Source organism: Bombina bombina, chromosome 4, assembly GCF_027579735.1.
Source record: "Bombina bombina isolate aBomBom1 chromosome 4, aBomBom1.pri, whole genome shotgun sequence".
Lineage (NCBI taxonomy): Eukaryota > Metazoa > Chordata > Amphibia > Anura > Bombinatoridae > Bombina > Bombina bombina.
In genome coordinates this window covers 629,981,813-630,006,362 of record NC_069502.1, presented here as the reverse complement: position 1 = coordinate 630,006,362, position 24,550 = coordinate 629,981,813, and positions in this window count along the sequence as shown.

Below are 24,550 nucleotides of genomic sequence, written 5' to 3'. Positions count from 1 at the left end.
CTCTATCATCTCTATCTCTATCTCTATCTCTATCATCTCTATCTCTATCTCTATCTCTATCATCTCTATCTCTATCATCTCTATCTCTATCTCTATCATCTCTATCTCTATCTCTATCTCTATCATCTCTATCTCTATCTCTATCATCTCTATCTCTATCTCTATCATCTCTATCTCTATCTCTATCATCTCTATCTCTATCTCTATCATCTCTATCTCTATCTCTATCATCTCTATCTCTATCTCTATCTCTATCATCTCTATCTCTATCTCTATCATCTCTATCTCTATCTCTATCATCTCTATCTCTATCTCTATCATCTCTATCTCTATCATCTCTATCTCTATCTCTATCATCTCTATCTCTATCTCTATCTCTATCTCTCTATCTCTATCTCTCTATCTCTATCTCTCTCTCTATCTCTATCATCTCTATCTCTATCTCTATCATCTCTATCTCTATCTCTATCATCTCTATCTCTATCATCTCTATCTCTATCTCTATCATCTCTATCTCTATCTCTATCTCTATCATCTCTATCTCTATCTCTATCTCTATCATCTCTATCTCTATCTCTATCATCTCTATCTCTATCTCTATCATCTCTATCTCTATCTCTATCATCTCTATCTCTATCTCTATCATCTCTATCTCTATCTCTATCTCTATCATCTCTATCTCTATCTCTATCTCTATCATCTCTATCTCTATCTCTATCTCTATCATCTCTATCTCTATCATCTCTATCTCTATCTCTATCTCTATCATCTCTATCTCTATCATCTCTATCTCTATCTCTATCTCTATCATCTCTATCTCTATCTCTATCTCTATCATCTCTATCTCTATCTCTATCATCTCTATCTCTATCTCTATCTCTATCATCTCTATCTCTATCTCTATCTCTATCATCTCTATCTCTATCTCTATCTCTATCATCTCTATCTCTATCTCTATCTCTATCATCTCTATCTCTATCTCTATCATCTCTATCTCTATCTCTATCATCTCTATCTCTATCTCTATCTCTATCATCTCTATCTCTATCTCTATCATCTCTATCTCTATCATCTCTATCTCTATCATCTCTATCTCTATCATCTCTATCTCTATCATCTCTATCTCTATCATCTCTATCTCTATCATCTCTATCTCTATCTCTATCTCTATCTCTCTCTCTATCTCTATCTCTATCATCTCTATCATCTCTATCTCTATCATCTCTATCTCTATCATCTCTATCTCTATCTCTATCATCTCTATCTCTATCATCTCTATCTCTATCTCTATCATCTCTATCTCTATCTCTATCATCTCTATCTCTATCTCTATCTCTATCTCTATCTCTATCTCTATCATCTCTATCTCTATCTCTATCTCTATCATCTCTATCTCTATCTCTATCTCTATCATCTCTATCTCTATCATTATCTCTATCATTATCTCTATCATTATCTCTATCTCTATCTCTATCATCTCTATCTCTATCTCTATCATCTCTATCTCTATCTCTATCATCTCTATCTCTATCTCTATCATCTCTATCTCTATCTCTATCATCTCTATCTCTATCATCTCTATCTCTATCTCTATCATCTCTATCTCTATCTCTATCATCTCTATCTCTATCTCTATCATCTCTATCTCTATCTCTATCATCTCTATCTCTATCTCTATCATCTCTATCTCTATCTCTATCTCTATCATCTCTATCTCTATCTCTATCTCTATCATCTCTATCTCTATCTCTATCTCTATCATCTCTATCTCTATCATCTCTATCTCTATCATCTCTATCTCTATCTCTATCTCTATCATCTCTATCATCTCTATCTCTATCTCTATCTCTATCATCTCTATCTCTATCTCTATCATCTCTATCTCTATCTCTATCTCTATCATCTCTATCTCTATCTCTATCTCTATCATCTCTATCTCTATCTCTATCTCTATCATCTCTATCTCTATCTCTATCTCTATCATCTCTATCTCTATCTCTATCATCTCTATCTCTATCTCTATCATCTCTATCTATCTCTATCTCTATCATCTCTATCTCTATCTCTATCATCTCTATCTCTATCATCTCTATCTCTATCATCTCTATCTCTATCATCTCTATCTCTATCATCTCTATCTCTATCATCTCTATCTCTATCATCTCTATCTCTATCATCTCTATCTCTATCATCTCTATCTCTATCTCTATCTCTATCTCTCTCTCTATCTCTATCTCTATCTCTATCATCTCTATCTCTATCATCTCTATCTCTATCATCTCTATCTCTATCTCTATCTCTATCTCTATCATCTCTATCTCTATCTCTATCATCTCTATCTCTATCTCTATCATCTCTATCTCTATCTCTATCTCTATCTCTATCTCTATCTCTATCATCTCTATCTCTATCTCTATCTCTATCATCTCTATCTCTATCTCTATCATCTCTATCTCTATCATCTCTATCTCTATCATCTCTATCTCTATCATCTCTATCTCTATCTCTATCTCTATCTCTATCATCTCTATCTCTATCATCTCTATCTCTATCTCTATCATCTCTATCTCTATCATCTCTATCTCTATCTCTATCTCTATCTCTATCATCTCTATCTCTATCATCTCTATCTCTATCTCTATCTCTATCATCTCTATCTCTATCATCTCTATCTCTATCATTATCTCTATCATCTCTATCATCTCTATCTCTATCATCTCTATCTCTATCATCTCTATCTCTATCATCTCTATCTCTATCATCTCTATCTCTATCATCTCTATCTCTATCATCTCTATCTCTATCATCTCTATCTCTATCATCTCTATCTCTATCATCTCTATCTCTATCATCTCTATCTCTATCATCTCTATCTCTATCATCTCTATCTCTATCATCTCTATCTCTATCATCTCTATCTCTATCATCTCTATCTCTATCATCTCTATCTCTATCATCTCTATCTCTATCATCTCTATCTCTATCATCTCTATCTCTATCATCTCTATCTCTATCATCTCTATCTCTATCATCTCTATCTCTATCATCTCTATCTCTATCATCTCTATCTCTATCATCTCTATCTCTATCATCTCTATCTCTATCATCTCTATCTCTATCATCTCTATCTCTATCATCTCTATCTCTATCATCTCTATCTCTATCATCTCTATCTCTATCATCTCTATCTCTATCATCTCTATCTCTATCATCTCTATCTCTATCATCTCTATCTCTATCATCTCTATCTCTATCATCTCTATCTCTATCATCTCTATCTCTATCATCTCTATCTCTATCATCTCTATCTCTATCATCTCTATCTCTATCATCTCTATCTCTATCATCTCTATCTCTATCATCTCTATCTCTATCATCTCTATCTCTATCATCTCTATCTCTATCATCTCTATCTCTATCATCTCTATCTCTATCATCTCTATCTCTATCTCTATCTCTATCATCTCTATCTCTATCTCTATCTCTATCTCTATCATCTCTATCTCTATCATCTCTATCTCTATCATCTCTATCTCTATCTCTATCTCTATCATCTCTATCTCTCTATCATCTCTATCTCTATCATCTCTATCATCTCTATCATCTCTATCATCTCTATCATCTCTATCTCTATCATCTCTATCATCTCTATCATCTCTATCATCTCTATCATCTCTATCATCTCTATCATCTCTATCATCTCTATCATCTCTATCATCTCTATCATCTCTATCATCTCTATCATCTCTATCATCTCTATCATCTCTATCATCTCTATCATCTCTATCATCTCTATCATCTCTATCATCTCTATCATCTCTATCATCTCTATCATCTCTATCATCTCTATCATCTCTATCATCTCTATCTCTATCATCTCTATCATCTCTATCATCTCTATCATCTCTATCATCTCTATCATCTCTATCATCTCTATCATCTCTATCATCTCTATCATCTCTATCATCTCTATCATCTCTATCATCTCTATCATCTCTATCATCTCTATCATCTCTATCATCTCTATCATCTCTATCATCTCTATCATCTCTATCATCTCTATCATCTCTATCATCTCTATCATCTCTATCATCTCTATCATCTCTATCATCTCTATCATCTCTATCATCTCTATCATCTCTATCATCTCTATCATCTCTATCATCTCTATCATCTCTATCATCTCTATCATCTCTATCATCTCTATCATCTCTATCATCTCTATCATCTCTATCATCTCTATCATCTCTATCATCTCTATCATCTCTATCATCTCTATCATCTCTATCATCTCTATCATCTCTATCATCTCTATCATCTCTATCATCTCTATCATCTCTATCATCTCTATCATCTCTATCATCTCTATCATCTCTATCATCTCTATCATCTCTATCATCTCTATCATCTCTATCATCTCTATCATCTCTATCATCTCTATCATCTCTATCATCTCTATCATCTCTATCATCTCTATCATCTCTATCATCTCTATCATCTCTATCATCTCTATCATCTCTATCATCTCTATCATCTCTATCATCTCTATCATCTCTATCATCTCTATCATCTCTATCATCTCTATCATCTCTATCATCTCTATCATCTCTATCATCTCTATCATCTCTATCATCTCTATCATCTCTATCATCTCTATCATCTCTATCATCTCTATCATCTCTATCATCTCTATCATCTCTATCATCTCTATCATCTCTATCATCTCTATCATCTCTATCATCTCTATCATCTCTATCATCTCTATCATCTCTATCATCTCTATCATCTCTATCATCTCTATCATCTCTATCATCTCTATCATCTCTATCATCTCTATCATCTCTATCATCTCTATCATCTCTATCATCTCTATCATCTCTATCATCTCTATCATCTCTATCATCTCTATCATCTCTATCATCTCTATCATCTCTATCATCTCTATCATCTCTATCATCTCTATCATCTCTATCATCTCTATCATCTCTATCATCTCTATCATCTCTATCATCTCTATCATCTCTATCATCTCTATCATCTCTATCATCTCTATCATCTCTATCATCTCTATCATCTCTATCATCTCTATCATCTCTATCATCTCTATCATCTCTATCATCTCTATCATCTCTATCATCTCTATCATCTCTATCATCTCTATCATCTCTATCATCTCTATCATCTCTATCATCTCTATCATCTCTATCATCTCTATCATCTCTATCATCTCTATCATCTCTATCATCTCTATCATCTCTATCATCTCTATCATCTCTATCATCTCTATCATCTCTATCATCTCTATCATCTCTATCATCTCTATCATCTCTATCATCTCTATCATCTCTATCATCTCTATCATCTCTATCATCTCTATCATCTCTATCATCTCTATCATCTCTATCATCTCTATCATCTCTATCATCTCTATCATCTCTATCATCTCTATCATCTCTATCATCTCTATCATCTCTATCATCTCTATCATCTCTATCATCTCTATCATCTCTATCATCTCTATCATCTCTATCATCTCTATCATCTCTATCATCTCTATCATCTCTATCATCTCTATCATCTCTATCATCTCTATCATCTCTATCATCTCTATCATCTCTATCATCTCTATCATCTCTATCATCTCTATCATCTCTATCATCTCTATCATCTCTATCATCTCTATCATCTCTATCATCTCTATCATCTCTATCATCTCTATCATCTCTATCATCTCTATCATCTCTATCATCTCTATCATCTCTATCATCTCTATCATCTCTATCATCTCTATCATCTCTATCATCTCTATCATCTCTATCATCTCTATCATCTCTATCATCTCTATCATCTCTATCATCTCTATCATCTCTATCATCTCTATCATCTCTATCATCTCTATCATCTCTATCATCTCTATCATCTCTATCATCTCTATCATCTCTATCATCTCTATCATCTCTATCATCTCTATCATCTCTATCATCTCTATCATCTCTATCATCTCTATCATCTCTATCATCTCTATCATCTCTATCATCTCTATCATCTCTATCATCTCTATCATCTCTATCATCTCTATCATCTCTATCATCTCTATCATCTCTATCATCTCTATCATCTCTATCATCTCTATCATCTCTATCATCTCTATCATCTCTATCATCTCTATCATCTCTATCATCTCTATCATCTCTATCATCTCTATCATCTCTATCATCTCTATCATCTCTATCATCTCTATCATCTCTATCATCTCTATCATCTCTATCATCTCTATCATCTCTATCATCTCTATCATCTCTATCATCTCTATCATCTCTATCATCTCTATCATCTCTATCATCTCTATCATCTCTATCATCTCTATCATCTCTATCATCTCTATCATCTCTATCATCTCTATCATCTCTATCATCTCTATCATCTCTATCATCTCTATCATCTCTATCATCTCTATCATCTCTATCATCTCTATCATCTCTATCATCTCTATCATCTCTATCATCTCTATCATCTCTATCATCTCTATCATCTCTATCATCTCTATCATCTCTATCATCTCTATCATCTCTATCATCTCTATCATCTCTATCATCTCTATCATCTCTATCATCTCTATCATCTCTATCATCTCTATCATCTCTATCATCTCTATCATCTCTATCATCTCTATCATCTCTATCATCTCTATCATCTCTATCATCTCTATCATCTCTATCATCTCTATCATCTCTATCATCTCTATCATCTCTATCATCTCTATCATCTCTATCATCTCTATCATCTCTATCATCTCTATCATCTCTATCATCTCTATCATCTCTATCATCTCTATCATCTCTATCATCTCTATCATCTCTATCATCTCTATCATCTCTATCATCTCTATCATCTCTATCATCTCTATCATCTCTATCATCTCTATCATCTCTATCATCTCTATCATCTCTATCATCTCTATCATCTCTATCATCTCTATCATCTCTATCATCTCTATCATCTCTATCATCTCTATCATCTCTATCATCTCTATCATCTCTATCATCTCTATCATCTCTATCATCTCTATCATCTCTATCATCTCTATCATCTCTATCATCTCTATCATCTCTATCATCTCTATCATCTCTATCATCTCTATCATCTCTATCATCTCTATCATCTCTATCATCTCTATCATCTCTATCATCTCTATCATCTCTATCATCTCTATCATCTCTATCATCTCTATCATCTCTATCATCTCTATCATCTCTATCATCTCTATCATCTCTATCATCTCTATCATCTCTATCATCTCTATCATCTCTATCATCTCTATCATCTCTATCATCTCTATCATCTCTATCATCTCTATCATCTCTATCATCTCTATCATCTCTATCATCTCTATCATCTCTATCATCTCTATCATCTCTATCATCTCTATCATCTCTATCATCTCTATCATCTCTATCATCTCTATCATCTCTATCATCTCTATCATCTCTATCATCTCTATCATCTCTATCATCTCTATCATCTCTATCATCTCTATCATCTCTATCATCTCTATCATCTCTATCATCTCTATCATCTCTATCATCTCTATCATCTCTATCATCTCTATCATCTCTATCATCTCTATCATCTCTATCATCTCTATCATCTCTATCATCTCTATCATCTCTATCATCTCTATCATCTCTATCATCTCTATCATCTCTATCATCTCTATCATCTCTATCATCTCTATCATCTCTATCATCTCTATCATCTCTATCATCTCTATCATCTCTATCATCTCTATCATCTCTATCATCTCTATCATCTCTATCATCTCTATCATCTCTATCATCTCTATCATCTCTATCATCTCTATCATCTCTATCATCTCTATCATCTCTATCATCTCTATCATCTCTATCATCTCTATCATCTCTATCATCTCTATCATCTCTATCATCTCTATCATCTCTATCATCTCTATCATCTCTATCATCTCTATCATCTCTATCATCTCTATCATCTCTATCATCTCTATCATCTCTATCATCTCTATCATCTCTATCATCTCTATCATCTCTATCATCTCTATCATCTCTATCATCTCTATCATCTCTATCATCTCTATCATCTCTATCATCTCTATCATCTCTATCATCTCTATCATCTCTATCATCTCTATCATCTCTATCATCTCTATCATCTCTATCATCTCTATCATCTCTATCATCTCTATCATCTCTATCATCTCTATCATCTCTATCATCTCTATCATCTCTATCATCTCTATCATCTCTATCATCTCTATCATCTCTATCATCTCTATCATCTCTATCATCTCTATCATCTCTATCATCTCTATCATCTCTATCATCTCTATCATCTCTATATATATATATATATATATATATATATATATATATATATATATATATATATATATATATATATATATATATATATATATATATATATATATATATATATATATATATATATATATATATATATATATATATGTGTGTACATACATATTTAAACCAATACAGTGGGGCAAAAAAGTATTTAGTCAGCCACCAATTGTGCAAGTTCTCCCACTTAAGAAGATTAGAGAGGCCTGTAATTTTCATCATAGGTATACCTCAACTATGAGAGACAAAATGTAGAAACAAATACAGACAATCACATTGTCTGATTTGGAAATAATGTATCTGCATATTATGGTTGAAAATAAGTATTTGGTCACCTACAAACAAGCAAGATTTCTGGCTCTCACAGACCTGTATCATCTTCTTTAAGATGCTCCTCTGTCCTCCATTCATTACCTGTATTAATGGCACCTGTTTGAACTTGTTATCAGTATAAAAGACACCTGTCCACAACCTCAAACAGTCACAATCCAAACTCCACTATGGTGAAGACTAAAGAGCTGTCGAAGGACACCAGAAACAAAATTGTAGACCTGCACCAGACTGGGAAGACTGAATCTGCAATAGGCAAGGAGCTTGGTGTGAATAAATCAACTGTGGGAGCAATAATTAGAAAATGGAAGACATACAAGACCACTGATAATCTCCCTCGATCTGGGGCTCCATGCAAGATCTCACCCCGTGGGGTCAAAATGATCACAAGAATGGTGAGCAAACATCCCAGAAACACTCGGGGGGACCTAGTGAATGACCTGCAGAAAGCTTGGACCAACGTAACAAAGGCTAACATCAGTAACACACTACACCACCATGGAGGCAGATCCTGCAGTGCCAGACGTGTCCCCCTGCTTAAGCCATTTGGATGATCAAGAAGTGGATTGGGAGAATGTCATATGGTCAGATGAAACCAAAGTAGAACTGTTTGGTAGAAACACAACTTGTCGTGTTTGGAGGAGAGAGAATGCTGAGTTGCAACCAAAGAACACCATACCTACTGTGAAGCATGGGGTGGCAACATCATGCTTTGGGGCTGTTTCTCTGCAAAGGGAACAGGACAACTGATCCATGTACATGAAAGAATGAATGGGGCCATGTATCATGAGATTTTGAGTGCAAACCTCCTTCCATCAGCAAGAGCACTGAAGATGAAACGTGGCTGGGTCTTTCAGCATGACAATGATCCCAAACACACTGCCCGGGGAACAAAGGAGTGGCTTTGTAAGAAGCATTTCAAGGTCCTGAAGTGGCCTAGCCAGTCTCCAGATCTCAACTCCATAGAAAACCTTTGGAGGGAGTTGAAAGTCTGTGTTGCCTAGCGACAGCCCCAAAACATCACTGCTCTAGAGGAGATCTGCATGCAGGAATGGGCCAACATACCATTAGCAGTGTGTGACAACCTTGTGAAGACTTACAGAAAACATTTGACCTCTGCCATTGCCAACAAAGGATATATAATAAAGTATTGAGATGAACTTTTGATATTGACCAAATACTTATTTCCCACCATAATTTGCAAATAAATTCTTTCCAAATCAGACAAAGTGATTGTCTGGATTTGTTTCCACATTTTGTCTCTCATAGTTGAGGTATACCTATGATGAAAATTACAGGCCTCTCTCATCTTCTTAAGTGGGAGAATTTTCACAATTGGTGGCTGACTAAATACTTTTTTGACCACTGTAAACACATATATACACAAGTATAAACTTTTGAGCCCTTCAAAGTCCTTGAAACATGTAATATAATTTTTTATTAATTTTTAATGCTTTATTGTGTTTTGATTTCAAATACTTTACATTCCTACATAGAATATAAATATATATTTTATAAAAAACAGTCTATATATAAATATCTGTTAAAAATAAAAATAAAATGTTCTTCTTTTTGAAGAACATAGGAATATGAAGTATTCCTAACCCACGTTCGGCTTTAGCACAGCTGATCTAGCGCAGTTTTGAGTTATAACTAAAAAGAATTTTTTTCAGCATGCCTCATAGAAGTCTGGAAGGTATGGTCATGAAGTCCTGAAGTTAGTGCACTTGAGTCTTTCACTTGTGTGCTTTTTACTTTTAACTTATAATATGCGCTAAACCATTTCTGGCCCTTTATGTTTTGTAAACATCTTTATATTGCCAGCAACCAAGGTTTAAATATGTTAATGTTTATATTACATGCAAATAACACAGGAAATATATGAAAAAGATGGGTTACTTATGCAGTTGTTTATCCATTTAACTAAATCCCCTTTTTAACCCCTTCAATTGCATTGATTTGTTAATAGTGATGTACTTTCCCTAATGGCAAGACCACGCTATTTCTGTAGGCCAGCTGGAGGGAGGATAAAATAGTGAAGTCCTTCTCCTGGATGGCAGGACCCACGTTATTATAACAAAAGTAAAACCTTAACGAACAGCAAAGTCATGAGTATGGATTGGTTGTTAAATGGTTAAGTAGTTAAGAAATGTATTCTGTAGTTAGGAAATACACATAATGATGCACATTAAATATTTACATGATAAATATTAAGATATGTAATTATATGTACATTATTGCACTGGAAAAAAAATACATAAGAAAACCTCATAATTTATATTATTTAGACTTAAACAATAACATAAGGTACATATCTAAATCAAAGTATTACAAAACAAATGTACAAATGTCTAATTATACCTCACTATATAATAATTTTCCTTAACCAAGTTGGCTCCAGTCTTGGACACCAGTTACACAATATATCATATTCACTGAAGATAAACATATGAAAAAGGCCACTTATGCATCTCAAATTACTATAATTGTATTGTAATTAAATAAAAGAAAAATAAACAATACTGTTCCCAACTCTATTGGAGGCTATAAAATGCTTTATCCTTTATTGGAGGCTATAACATGCTTTATCCTATGACTTAATCAAGACTCTGGAACATTATAAATAAAATACTTGATTGATTGTAGCACACAATGACTGATGTGTGATTTTAGTCTCTAAATATAAACACCTCAAGAGTCTCAGAATATATCTGGCCCAACCTAGGCAACTTTATTGTAAACCATGACCACCTGTATGACAAAATGCATACAGTACATAAAAGAGAAAATCAACCTGCCAGTTCAAAGACACATCCTTGAGATATGCATGGAGATCCACAGCTCAAATTCTCAATCAAGCAACAAGGCAGTAGCAACAATGGCAACAAAGATAAATTCTATTTATCGGCAGTAGTCGGTCCCCAGCATAGAAAACAATGAATGCCTTCCTTCGGGTTCCTGCTTCTAATCAAATGTCATGGTCCTCTTAGCAGACCAAAATTTGCTGACTGTCTTTCTAATGCTAGGTACCCATACAGCAGGTCACACCAGTACCTTAGGTTGTCCTGAGTAGGTTGTTATTTCCCCATGACGATGCCCAGTTTGCCACTTAGCACACCTATGTCTTCAATATTGTGGTATACAGGGGAATCAGCCTTAGCAGCGAGGACAAATCTCAAACCTAGGTCATAGATAATTTCCTACATCTCGTAAGTTGGTGCCTTTGTGCACTCATCTCTCCCAGCCTATTGGGTGTTTCTACCACTTTATATCAAGCGTTTGGGTAATCACCATTGGCTGAAAGATTTTCAAGAACTGATGTTTTACTTGATGTACATGTTCATCCAAAAGCACCAACAGTGCTATAAACTCCTATATATTAGATATTAGTTAATCATCACCCATAGAATTGTTGACACAGCTGCCTTGCCCAAATTCACCAGAGGAGATAGGGGAAGGCCACAGGCACACTTGCACTGCTGCTGAATTTTAATGTCAGGTTAGTTTTGCATTATCAGCTAATATTTCTGTATACCCTAAAACTGTTTCTTTAAAAATTCTAACTAGAAATGTTTCTTGTTCAACATCAACATTTATTTGGTACAACTATTTTTACATCTAGTTTTATTACTGTCTTGTAACAATTTCCCCTCATCCCCCAATAAGTAATCATATTTAAAGGGACAGTTCACCCAATTTTTTTCTCCCCTTTAAATTATTCCCAATTATCTTTTTAACCTGCTAGAGTGTATTAAATTGGTTACAAGTAGCTCATTTACTCCTATTTCAGCATTTGAAATAGCTGATTTAGCCTGTGGTATCGCCACCTATACTGAACAAATTAATACTGGAGTATATGCTATTGAATAGCCTAAGTATACACAGCCAGCAAAAGAGATTACACTCTCAGTGGGATGCAGGATACTTAAGTAATAAAATGATCATTTTCCATTGTTCTCTCTATGTATTGAGCTTTGGTGTTCCAGCCAAATAAAAGATAAGGAAGCAAGTGTATGTACACAAAGTTATAACATAATGAGATCTGCTATCACCTTTAAGTTCAACCCATTGTAATAGGCTGTGGTTTCAAAGTACAAAATCAGCTACTTCATATACACAAATAAGCATGAAAATGGATTTTCTCAAATATTTTATACTCTGCAGTTGGTATAACAAGTCATTTAAAATACATTAATGGAAAAACTATTTTACAGTGTACTGTCCTTTTAATTTCACATCAAGGACTGTGATGGGTCAATTTAATAGTTCTGTAAATTTGATGAAGTAAAGAGGTATTAGGTTATCTTCTGAAATAAAAACATTCATTTAATTCTACCACCTTTTTAAGTGTAAACTATTTCTCAGCAATAATAATTAATTATTTATTCTTGCCTAGTATTTAGGGACTCTTTAAATGTTTATATACAACATGCTTTGGCATTGTGGATGTGCAGATAACCAAGCTACACCCTGCATCAATATGTGGTACTCTAATGTCCACTGCAGGGAAGCTGTAACAAATAAAACTATAGAATATATTTTGTTGCTTAAAGTGTTTAAATATATAACATTTGCAATTAATAGCAACATCAGTTTTTCATACATGGAGCAAAAGTTATATGCAAATCCTCTGAATTTAGTTAGCCATGCAATGAAGCATTACTTTTTATTCATGGAAAACCATTTATGATTTTTTGCAATTTCACCGCTGGGACACTTTAAAGTACACATACAGCACGCTGTTGTGGGTTAACACGCTCACCAGCCTACCTGCGACTCAGGGTAGAAACCTGTACCCACGTGGCCTGGACTTCAGACCTCCTTAAGATTGCAGAGCATACCAGCAATCTGAGCCAACAAACAATAAGTATTAGCCTTCCACACTGCATCTGACAGCTGAAGATCACTAGCGTCTCTAAAACAGGAGAGGAAGGAACTTACATTTAAAAGGTGGTGTGCTGCCTGAAGGACAGGTGCGACGAACTTTCTCTCACACGCCCTACCAATTCTACACGCATCAGATATATTGCTATATTCTCTACTACTTAAGTAGCATCTCAACGCTACATACTCTATATGACCACGTGCAGAAAGAAGGCAGAGAATATCATCCCTTATGAAAGTTGATAAATATTTCAAGGTTTCAGCTTCACAGGCTATACCAATCATGGCTGGTAGTCAGAAAGCAGCAGACAAAACTAAGAAACATGTCGTGGAAATTCACCAGGACCCCCCCTCCCCTGTCCAAAGAGATATTGGCCCTGAACCACCTCCTGATCTACTCCAAGATCTCAAAGCCTTTTTTCTGCCTAAAATGGAGACATTGCAGGCAGGAATGGATACCGTTACCACTGAGATCCGACAATATGCCAACAGACTACAGCATGCAGAGCAAAGGATATCTGATGTGGAAGACACCCAACAAACATCCACTTTGGCTATACAACGCCTAGAACGCCACAACTCCTCACTACAAGACAAGTTGGACGATCTCGAAAATAGATCTCGTCGCAACAATCTTAGAATTGTGGGGGTCCCTGAGTCAATTAAAAATACAGACTTACTGGAATTCACAGCCTATACCTTACCTAAATTATTGAAAATGGACCAGGAGACTATGCCGCTTGACATTGAGAGGGCTCACAGAATAGGCCCGGACTCCCTACCATCTAAGCCTAACCAGAGGCCACGTCAGGTCATCTTTAAATTACTTAGATACCAAGAGAAATTGGCAGTCCTAAAGGCATACCGCTCTAAACCTGACCTCCTCTACGAAGGCCACAAGCTCCTCATCTTTCAGGACTTCTCTGCTGAGGTGGCTAGAAAGAGGAAAGAGTTTGCACACCTCTGCTCCAAGCTACACTCCATGGGGCGGCAAGCCTCACTACTATACCCGGCCAAGCTGAAGCTGATGACATCTGGAGGCCCCAAGCTTTTCTTGAACCCGCAACAACTACAGGAGTTCTTGGACGCTGAAACACGCAATGGCGACGGTTGAAGGGACACTCTGCATGCATCCACCCTCTAGCCTTTTCAACTTGCAGAATGGATGACCTATCCCAGAGTCTCCCATTACTACCTATCTCAAGGACTAAGTATTTGCACTTGTCTATTTATGTTCATGCCCACATATGCCTCCTGTCCCCCATGACGACCCTGGCAATGTATATGTCTACACCCCCTAGGGGTTTACTGTTCAGTCCCTCACCTCTCTCCTTCCCTTGTGTGTCTTTCCCTTCCTCCCCTGCCCTGACCACGGCCCCTATATGGCTCTCTTACCCCCTTCTATTCTCTCCATGTCTTGGAGAACAGGCTGTTAATTTTTTACTTATATGCATTTCTTTCTCCTCAGGCTGCGGGAGGGGCACCCGGATTCCGTCCAGCTTGATACCCACGGACACTTCAGACCGTAAGTCGCTAAAGCTTCAGACACACCCCTCTGAACACAATCCTCTTGTCTCTCAGTCTCCTAGCAGATCTATCACACAACCCACCACTCTCTACACAATCAAGCGAAGACAGTACACACCTATAACTTATACATCTATTGTAAGGCACCCATCACGTACATCTCCCCCTCCTCAACATTATGGCACGTCCCCTTAAAATTGTATCCTGGAATGTGGGAGGCATTACCTCCCCAGCCAAGCGCAGCATCATTCTGCAGCACCTAGGGTGACTACAAACTGACATTGCTCTCCTACAGGAGACACGACTCACAGGGGCGGAACATGAGAAACTAAAAAGCAGATGGGTTGACTGAGTTTACTACACCCCTACAGAGGGGCGTAAGAGAGGAGTAGCTATACTTGTTAGAAAAGGGCTATCAGTACAAATCAACCCCACCACCATAGATCCTAGAGGCAGGTATATCATAGCTAGCCTGCAGCTAGATAACCATACATACACCATATGTAACATCTATGGCCCTAACCAACTCAGACCATCGTTCTGGCGCTCCATTCAGACTCACTTAGTTGCACTTGCTGACTCTCCAATCCTAATGGGGGGGGGACTTTAACCTGGCCCAGGAACTGCCACTAGACCGCAGAACTGACACACACACTAAGAGACAGGAAAAGACTCTCGCTAACAAACGGAAAAAAGAAACAGATACCATAGCAGCCTTTAAAAACTCACTGGACCTCATTGACGTGTGGCGCTCTCGTAATCCGATCAGGAGGGACTTTACGTGTGCCTCTAAAACGCACAGCACTCTCTCACGTATCAATTACTTCCTGTGCTCTGGTCAGTTACATCCACAAATCCCACAGACAGACATCTCAGATATTATAATCTCAGACCATGCGCCCATATGGCTACTACTTGGCCCCAAACCCAGTTCTCCTACTCAAAAGTCTTGGAGATTCCCTACTTACCTGTACCACAACATTGAGTTCAGTAAACACCTCAAAACTCAGTGAAAGGAGTACTATTCTTTTAACGCCCAGCACCTGCATACCCCGGGGATTTTTTGGGGAGCATCTAAGGCAGTCATGAGGACACAAATTACCAGTTTTACTGCCCACTATAATGCAAAACGGAAAAAGATAGAAACTGTTACCACGGCAGAAGTAACAGCTGCATACAATCAATACTTAGCTCATCCCTCACCCCAATGCAGAAATAGATTTTACGAGAAAAAGAGACTTAGGGAGGATGCCCTGGCTCAGCAGGACCACCTGTTCCAGATGTATAGAAAGGGCCGGTTCTATAGGTTTGGAGATAAGACTGGAAAGCTACTGTCTAACCCTAAATCCATAATTCCCTCAATTCAAGCACAAGGGGTGATACACTCAGACACTAAATCCATTATGTCAGAATTTCTAAACTTCTACTCTGCACTTTACACAGCGCAGCCATGCACACAGAATGATAAGGAGGAATTCTGGAAGCAGATTGCTCCTCCCTCTCTTAGTCCAGACAGCCTAGATCTCCTCAATGCCCCAATCCATGCGTCGGAGGTACTGAAAGCCATTAAAACAGCTAAGCTGGGCAAGACCCCGGGACCCGACAAAATACCCATTGAGTACTATAAGCTATTACAAGTGGAACTTAGCCCACTGCTGGCTCAGACATTTACAGCCTATCTGAAGGGCACAGCAACCCCCCCAATTGACTTCACTGACGCACTTATGTGTTTAATCTTGAAGCCAGGTCGAGACCCGACATCCCCTGCCTCCTACAGACCAATAGCACTTTTGAACAGCGAGTATAAACTCTTTACGGCCATACTTGCAAATAGGTTAGCTGCTGTACTAGGGTCAGTCATCCATAAAGATCAGACAGGATTCATGAAGCACCGCTCCTCAGTCACCAACATAGGTAAGACCTTGTCGGTGATAGAGTATTACTGGCAAAGAAAGGACCGTAACAAAACTGAACCCAACGCACTCCCAGAGGCCTGCCTTCTCTCTGTCGATGCGGAAAAGGCGTTCGACAGAGTAGAATGGGACCACCTCTTGACTACTCTGGGAAAATTCGGTATAGTTGGCGATTTTCAGAGGCTCATACAAACGTTATACCACAGCCCCTGCTCCTCTGTGATAGTGAATGGAGAGGTGTCCCAGCCTTTTTTCCTCAGAAGGGGTACTAGGCAGGGATGTCCTCTATCACCCTTGCTGTTTAACCTGGCCATAGAACCCCTAGCTATATATATCAGAAACAAGCTGCCAGCACTACAAGTGGGGTCTCATTCAATGCATCTATCACTGTATGCTGATGACCTACTCTTATATGTAACTAAGCCCTATGATAACATACCCAAACTCATCTCCATATTCCAACAATTCGGCACCATTTCGGGTTACAAGGTAAACCTAGACAAATCGGAAATGACATACCTGACTAGCCTGCAGCCCCCCACACCCATACAAACTGCTCTTAAGACCACGGATGGCTCCTTCAAGTACCTGGGCATCCTCCTACATGTTAACCCGCATTCAATATACAAACTGAACATCCCCCCAGTGGTTAAACAAATTCGCTCGCTATTGGCGAGCTGGTCTAAATTACCCATACCCTTGTCGGGTCGAGTGAGTTTAATTAAAATGTTGGCAATGCCCAAGTTATTATACCCATTGCAGTTGCTTCCCTTCCTATTGACACAGAAGGACCTGAAGAGCATATCTAGTGCCTTCAGTGACTTTGCGTGGAATTCAAAGAAACATAGAATCAGCAGAACAAAACTAGCGTTACCTACTGACAAAGGTGGGCTAAAGCTCCCAAACGTTGAATGGTACAATTGGGCGACGTTGACAAAAATAGTTTTTGAATGGTTAGCACGAACGCCAGTCTTTAATGATGAAAACCTCAAAATCCCTTGTCCACCCACTCCACCTAGCCTTCCTCCCGCATGCTCCCATAAACACTCTACCCGCCCAAATCAAAAACAACATTCTTTTCAGAGATCCACTACGTGCCTGGGCAAAATTATGCAAGTGGTGGAAGCTCTCCACCACAACTACTAAGCATCTCCCACTGAGGGGCAACCCTAACTTCCTCCCAGGCATGACTACGCGAATATTCGCCCAGTGGGAGGAGAAGGGGCTAAGTGCAATCTCACATCTAATAAACCCCCTTACCAACACAATATTCCCACTGGCGCACCTACAAGATAAAATTGACCTCCCCAGACACAGCACATTTGCATACCTCCAAGTCGCTCACTACGCACGTAAACTCCTCACTGAGGGTCTCGACGCCACAACGAGCTCCCCAATAGACACCATCTGCTCTCTGACTAAGCAGGGATCACACTCTATTTCCTACATCTATAGCTTAATCATGGAAGGCAAATCTACTGAGATCATGCAACAGCCGAGTGCCAAATGGTCCTGCGGCACAGGCCTCGACATTAGTGAAGACACTATCTCAAACAGCTTTAAGCTGCTTACCACTAGCACATTAGCAATGAGATATAGAGAGATGCATCTTAAATTCATACATTCTAGCTATATCACCCCCCATCTTAGAGCCAAGTGGGTCCCGGGCGCAGTAGATTCATGTCCTAAATGCTCCTTACCTGGTCCGGATATTACTCATCTATTTTGGGGTTGCCCTAAAATAGCTCAATACTGGAATAAGATACAATACTGGTTGAATAGGATACATGGCGAGACATTAGTCTTAACAATACACGATGTCTTCTTTTTCAAGGGACACACACGGAGCACCCCACAGGACCGCTTCATAAATACCGCCATACTGATAGCTAGGAAACTGATTCTACGACATTGGGTTTCTAGTAAACCACCACATATCACACATTTTACTAGCCTCCTGCATGCACAGCTTTTTTTTTTTTTTTTTTTTTTATTTATTGTTTTTATTAGTAATGTACAAATCAGGAAGCATCAATCTAGAATTGTTACATTATTATCATCAAATACAACATTAAGAATATTCTCATAAATAGTTCTCTTTTCCAGTTGAGTGTGTGGGGTGTCTTATTGTTAAGACACAATGAGTACCATCGGTAATGAGGTTCTATTTGTAATTAGTTGAGCTTCCTTCAGCTAAATAAAGTAATTAAACTAGTAACATAATCTAAACAGCAAAAAAAGAAAAAGAAAAAGAAGAAAAGGAAATTATAACAAAGTCTCAATAACTTATAACAAGTATCCCCTGTTCTCTAGGTAGAACTAGTAAAGGTATGTATCTCTCTCTTGTAGTCACTGGCGGTTTAGATGGTTGTGGCGGCTCGGCACTCTCCTCCTCCCCGAATGTTGGTCTTATCATCAGTGCAGGTCAGTGGGTCTCAGATTAAGTATTTTTGATATCTACAAAAACTATTTGTTTGGTGGACTAGGTCTGCTAGCATGCTGTATGTGTGTGTTATGGGGGATAGGTAGTCTCACAAGTACTCTTGCCATAGGAGCTTAGCATTCAGTATAGTGTCTGTTTTGTTACGGCATAAGTAACCATATGTCTCTAAGGAGAATTGTTCATCTACCTCTTCCACCCACATAACTTCGCTCAGGGTACTAGGTTTTTTCCAGTGGCGTGCTATTAGTTTTCTTGCGCTGTTGAGTCCTATCTGTAGCACTAGTCTTTTCAGACAGCAGGTCATTTTAGGTAGATCATTTAGTAGGGCTATGTGAGGGGTCAGTGTAAAGTCGGTGTGTGTACTTCGTCTAAAATAGGATTCCACTGCGTTCCATAGTGGGCGGACTTTTGGGCATTGCCACCACATGTGGATTAAATTGCCATGGTTTCCACAGCCGCGCCAGCATAGGCTGGACGTGTTGGGGTAGATGCTAGCTAGTCTAGATGGGGTTAGGTACCACCGGAGAAGGACTTTAAAGTTTAATTCTAATAGCTCGGGGGATGTTGAAGATTTCTTGAGGGAGCTGAAGATTTTATTCCATTTTTCGGTGTCTAAGTTGTCTTTGAGGTCAAGGTGCCATTTAGCTGTGTAGGGTGGTAGAATGTCTGTAAGGGTGTCTATGAGAAGCTTGCGAGATATAGAGAGCGTACCTCTAGGTATGATTCCGCTATGACACATCTGTTCAAAAGCAGTGGGTTTTCTCAGTAGGTCCGACTTAAATGGGGATGTATGTATGTAATGTTGTAGTTGGGCATATTTTAGCCATGTGGTGAATCTGCCACCTGCGAGATCAGCCAATTTATCTCTCTCTAATAGTTTGCCTGCTTCTGTAAATTTGAGTAGTGGGATCGTATAGTCCCATTCAGTCAGTCGTTTGAAACCTTTATCTAGGCCTCCTATCATTTCTATATTTAAAGTTATTGGGAAGAGCGGTGATCTGTAAGTGGTAATGTGCGGTTTGGTAGCGACTATGTGATCCCAAATCTTAAAAAGCTGCCTATGGATTTCAAGATGCCGGCACTGGGGGGGTCTAAGGTCTTTAGACACCCAACACAAAGCGTGTACTAGTGGTGCCTTTAGGATGTGTGAGTCTAATGCGACCCATGCTTTGCGTTCTTGCGCTTTATGCCAGTCCAATATCCTTTGTAGTGTCACTGACTGGTAGTACTCCTCTATTCTAGGTAGACCTAAACCACCAGCCTTATTTGGTCTGTACATCGTGTTCCTATTGATTCGTGGTCTGCATTTACCCCAAACAAACGCATTAAGGCTTCTCTGAATCCTGTTTATGTACCAGCTTGGTAGGTGGAGTGGAAGGGTTTGTAAAATGTAAAGGATTCTAGGTAGTGTGGTCATTTTAATGGCTTGTATCCTGCCCCACCAGGATAGTGGTTTATTTGCCCATGTCTTCAGGTCACGTTGTGTGTTGAGTAAGAGTGTATTGTAGTTTCTGTCAAATAGTGTCGTCTGGTTGGGGGAGAGGTGGATCCCTAGGTATTTTATGGTATCTGTTTTTAACCGAAGCGGGCAGATTGTCGACAGGGATTTAAATTTGGCGTTTGGTAACGTAATATTTAGAATCTCAGATTTTTGCTTGTTAACAAGAAAGTTGGTGTATTTTCCAAACTCCTCAAGCTCTGTCAGAATCTGTGGGATGGTTGTTAACGGGGATGATACTGTGAACAATACATCGTCCGCATATAGCGCGACTTTGTAATCCTGCTTGTTTATCGAGATCCCCTGGATGCATTGATTCTGGCGTATTCGTGAAGCGAACACTTCCATCATTAGGATGAAGAGGATCGGGGATAGGGGGCATCCCTGGCGTGTGCCATTTTGTATTGGGAGCTTATCTGATAAAATCCCGTTTACTTTTACTTTTGCACTAGGGTGGGTGTATAGGTTGAAAATGGTGTTTATTATTTTTGGTCCGAATCCTATGTTTTTTAGTGTTAATTTAAGAAATTGCCAATCTGTCCGGTCGAACGCTTTTTCTGCGTCTATGGCTATAAGCACTGCCTCGATATTGTGATATTTTGTGTATTCGATAAGTGTCAGCGCCCTAAGGGTGTTGTCCCTCGCTTCGCGGCCCGGAACAAAACCCACTTGGTCCGTGTGTATTATGTCGTGCAGTACTAAGTTTAAACGATTTGCCAAAATTTTTCCTAGTATTTTAATATCAGTGTTCAGGAGTGAGATCGGTCTGTAGTTGGCTGATTCTTCCGGGGATTTGTCAGGTTTTAGGATCACCGATATGTGTGCTGTCAAGGTGTCATCGCTGAGGTGGTTATTCTCATCTAGAGCGTTGAAGTGTTTCAGTAAGTGTGGGGCTAATATGTTCCTGAATGTCTTGTAATATAGATTAGTAAGACCGTCCGGGCCTGGGCTTTTCCCTGTGGGGAGGTCTTTGATAGCTTTCAATATTTCTGATAAAGTTATAGGCCTTTCCAGGTCCTTTGTTTGTGTCTGCGTAAGTTTGTTCAGATTGGCTGAGTTTATGTATTCTATCATTTTTTGAGTGTGCGTTGGGGAAGTATTGGTCTTTAGGTTGTATAGTTGTTGGTAGAAGTTTTTAAAGTGCATAGCAATGGCCTTGCTGTCATGTATGTGCTCTCCGAGTGGGGTCCGCAACCCGTGGATGTGTGTGTGGTAAGTTCTGTCTTTGAGGGTGTTTGCGAGGATTCTCCCTGAGCGATTCCCTTCATATAGGTATTTCTTTCTAAGCTGTAAAGCCTTCCTCTGAGCCTCAGAATATAGAAGCGTTTTAAGTTCATTCCTAGTGTGCGTTAGAGTTTGTAGAATGCTGATGTCAGAGGGTGTGTTTTTGTGTTGCATTTCTAGCATGTGTAGTTTTGTTGTTAGAGAGTTTAGTTGTGTGTTGAACTGCTTTTTGAGATATGATTTATGCTTAATGCATTCGCCTCGGAATACCGTTTTGTGAGCGTCCCAAATATAGAGAGGGCGAGTCTCTGGAATTGCGTTTATGTTAAAGTATTCCGTCAGTGTGGACGTCAATTTTTTCATTGTTGGTGGGTGATGTAGAAGGTACGTGTCCAGTCTCCAAAGGAACGGGTGAATCGGGGTGTCTGGCCATTCAAGCGTTATGGTTATCATAGAGTGGTCTGACCAAGCTGTAGAGACAATATCTGAGTCTAATAATAATGAGAGGTGTGATTGATCTAAATAAAGGTGATCTATTCTGGAATACATGGCCCAGGGGAAGGAATAGAAAGTGAAGTTTCGCTGTGTGGGATGCTGCATTCTCCAGGTATCTATCAATCTCAGATGTCTGATGCATCTAAATACTGAATTAGGGGAACGTGGCGATGTTTTGGTGTTGGCAGATGTTGTGTCTAAAGTGGGATCTAGTGTGGTGTTAAGGTCTCCGCCCAGGATTATGACCCCCCTGCCGGCCTCTTGCACCATTGTTTTTAATTTGTTAAAGAATTTAGTCTTATGGGTGTTGGGGGCATAGACGTTCACAAGAGTAACTGGTCTATTATGTATGAGGCCAACTAAGATGAGGATCCTGCCTTCTGTATCTGGAATGGAGTGAAGGAGTTTAAAAGGTAGTGATCGGTGGATGAGGATTCCGACTCCGTTTCTCTTCTTTTCATGAGAATTAAAATAGCTGAGTGGGAAGTTTTTATTATGGAATTTAGGTGTGTTTGCTTTAGGGAAATGTGTTTCTTGTACAAACACTATTGAGCTTTTCTGGTTGGTGAACCATTGGAGTGCAACTGACCTCTTTGTTGGAGAATTGAGACCCTTAGCGTTTTGGGAGGCTATTACTAGTGGTCTATGTGTCATTTTTATTTTTGATCTGGTGTTTAGTGGGTGAGGAGTCAGGTGTAGTTCTTACCGTGTCTTGCTGCTTTATTTTTTCGTAACGACCTGTTATCACGTAATACTGTACGTACCAATGGGAGCAGAGAAGAGTGCCGATACCGCTATCTGGAGAGAGTACATACTCATTGATCTGCATGAACATATTAGAGAGACAGAGGTTAAACAGTGAGCAATGATAACAAAAATAGAACAATAAACAATCATCAAATTGAAACAGCATGTAAAGTAACAATTAAAACCAATCTAGGGACAAAGTTATGTACCGTGTCCTAACAATGAAAAAATGGAGGAGTAATAGTAGCTCTAAAATGCCACTATCTTTCCCCGTTAGCTACTGTAAAGTGAATGTCTTGAAGGAGGTTTTTTTTTTTTTTTTTTTTTTTTTTTTTTTTTTTTTTAAAAGGCTTAAGTCTAATGTATGTCAAAATAAAGAAACAGTATATTTGTAACAGAGAACAGAGAATCCGGATACTGAATACTTAGTCTTTTAATCAAATGAACCAATGTCTCGGTGTGATGATTGTTGGATCAGTAGAATCAGCCGTCAAGGATCCAGGTGATCCCGTAGCATTTGTGGTAGGGCATGTCGAACTGTAGATATTAGATGCTGCTGGAAACCATCAGGGGGGTTCTGTTGGTGGTGTCTTTGAGCAGTGGGGAGTAGGGGATACAGTTTTCCTTTTCCTGTTTACAGTGATCCATTTTTGGCGCTGAGATTTTGGAGGGGGGTGGTCTGTGTCTGGAGAATCTTCTGTGTGACCTAGGGCTTGGGGGATGTGTTTTGGTAGGGGGATGTCCAGTTGAGAGCAGAAGGAATCCAAATCTTCTAAGTCTTTGTATATAAATTCTTTGTTGTCCTTGGATACTTTGATGGCAAAGGGGAATCCCCATCTGTATGGTACGTTGCAGTCCCTTAAATGTGTGGTGAGGAATTTTACTTCTCTCCGTCTGGCTAAAGTCAGAGGGCTTAGGTCAGCAAATATTTGTATTGTATCCCCATTTTTGTGAATTGGTGACTTCTTTCTGGCTGCAGCCAGTAGTTGTTCCTTATCTTTAAAGTTGTGGCATCGGAGAATAATGACCCTAGGGGGTGCCTTGTTTGAAGGTTTCGGTTTTAAGGCTCTGTGCATCCTATCTATAGAGATGT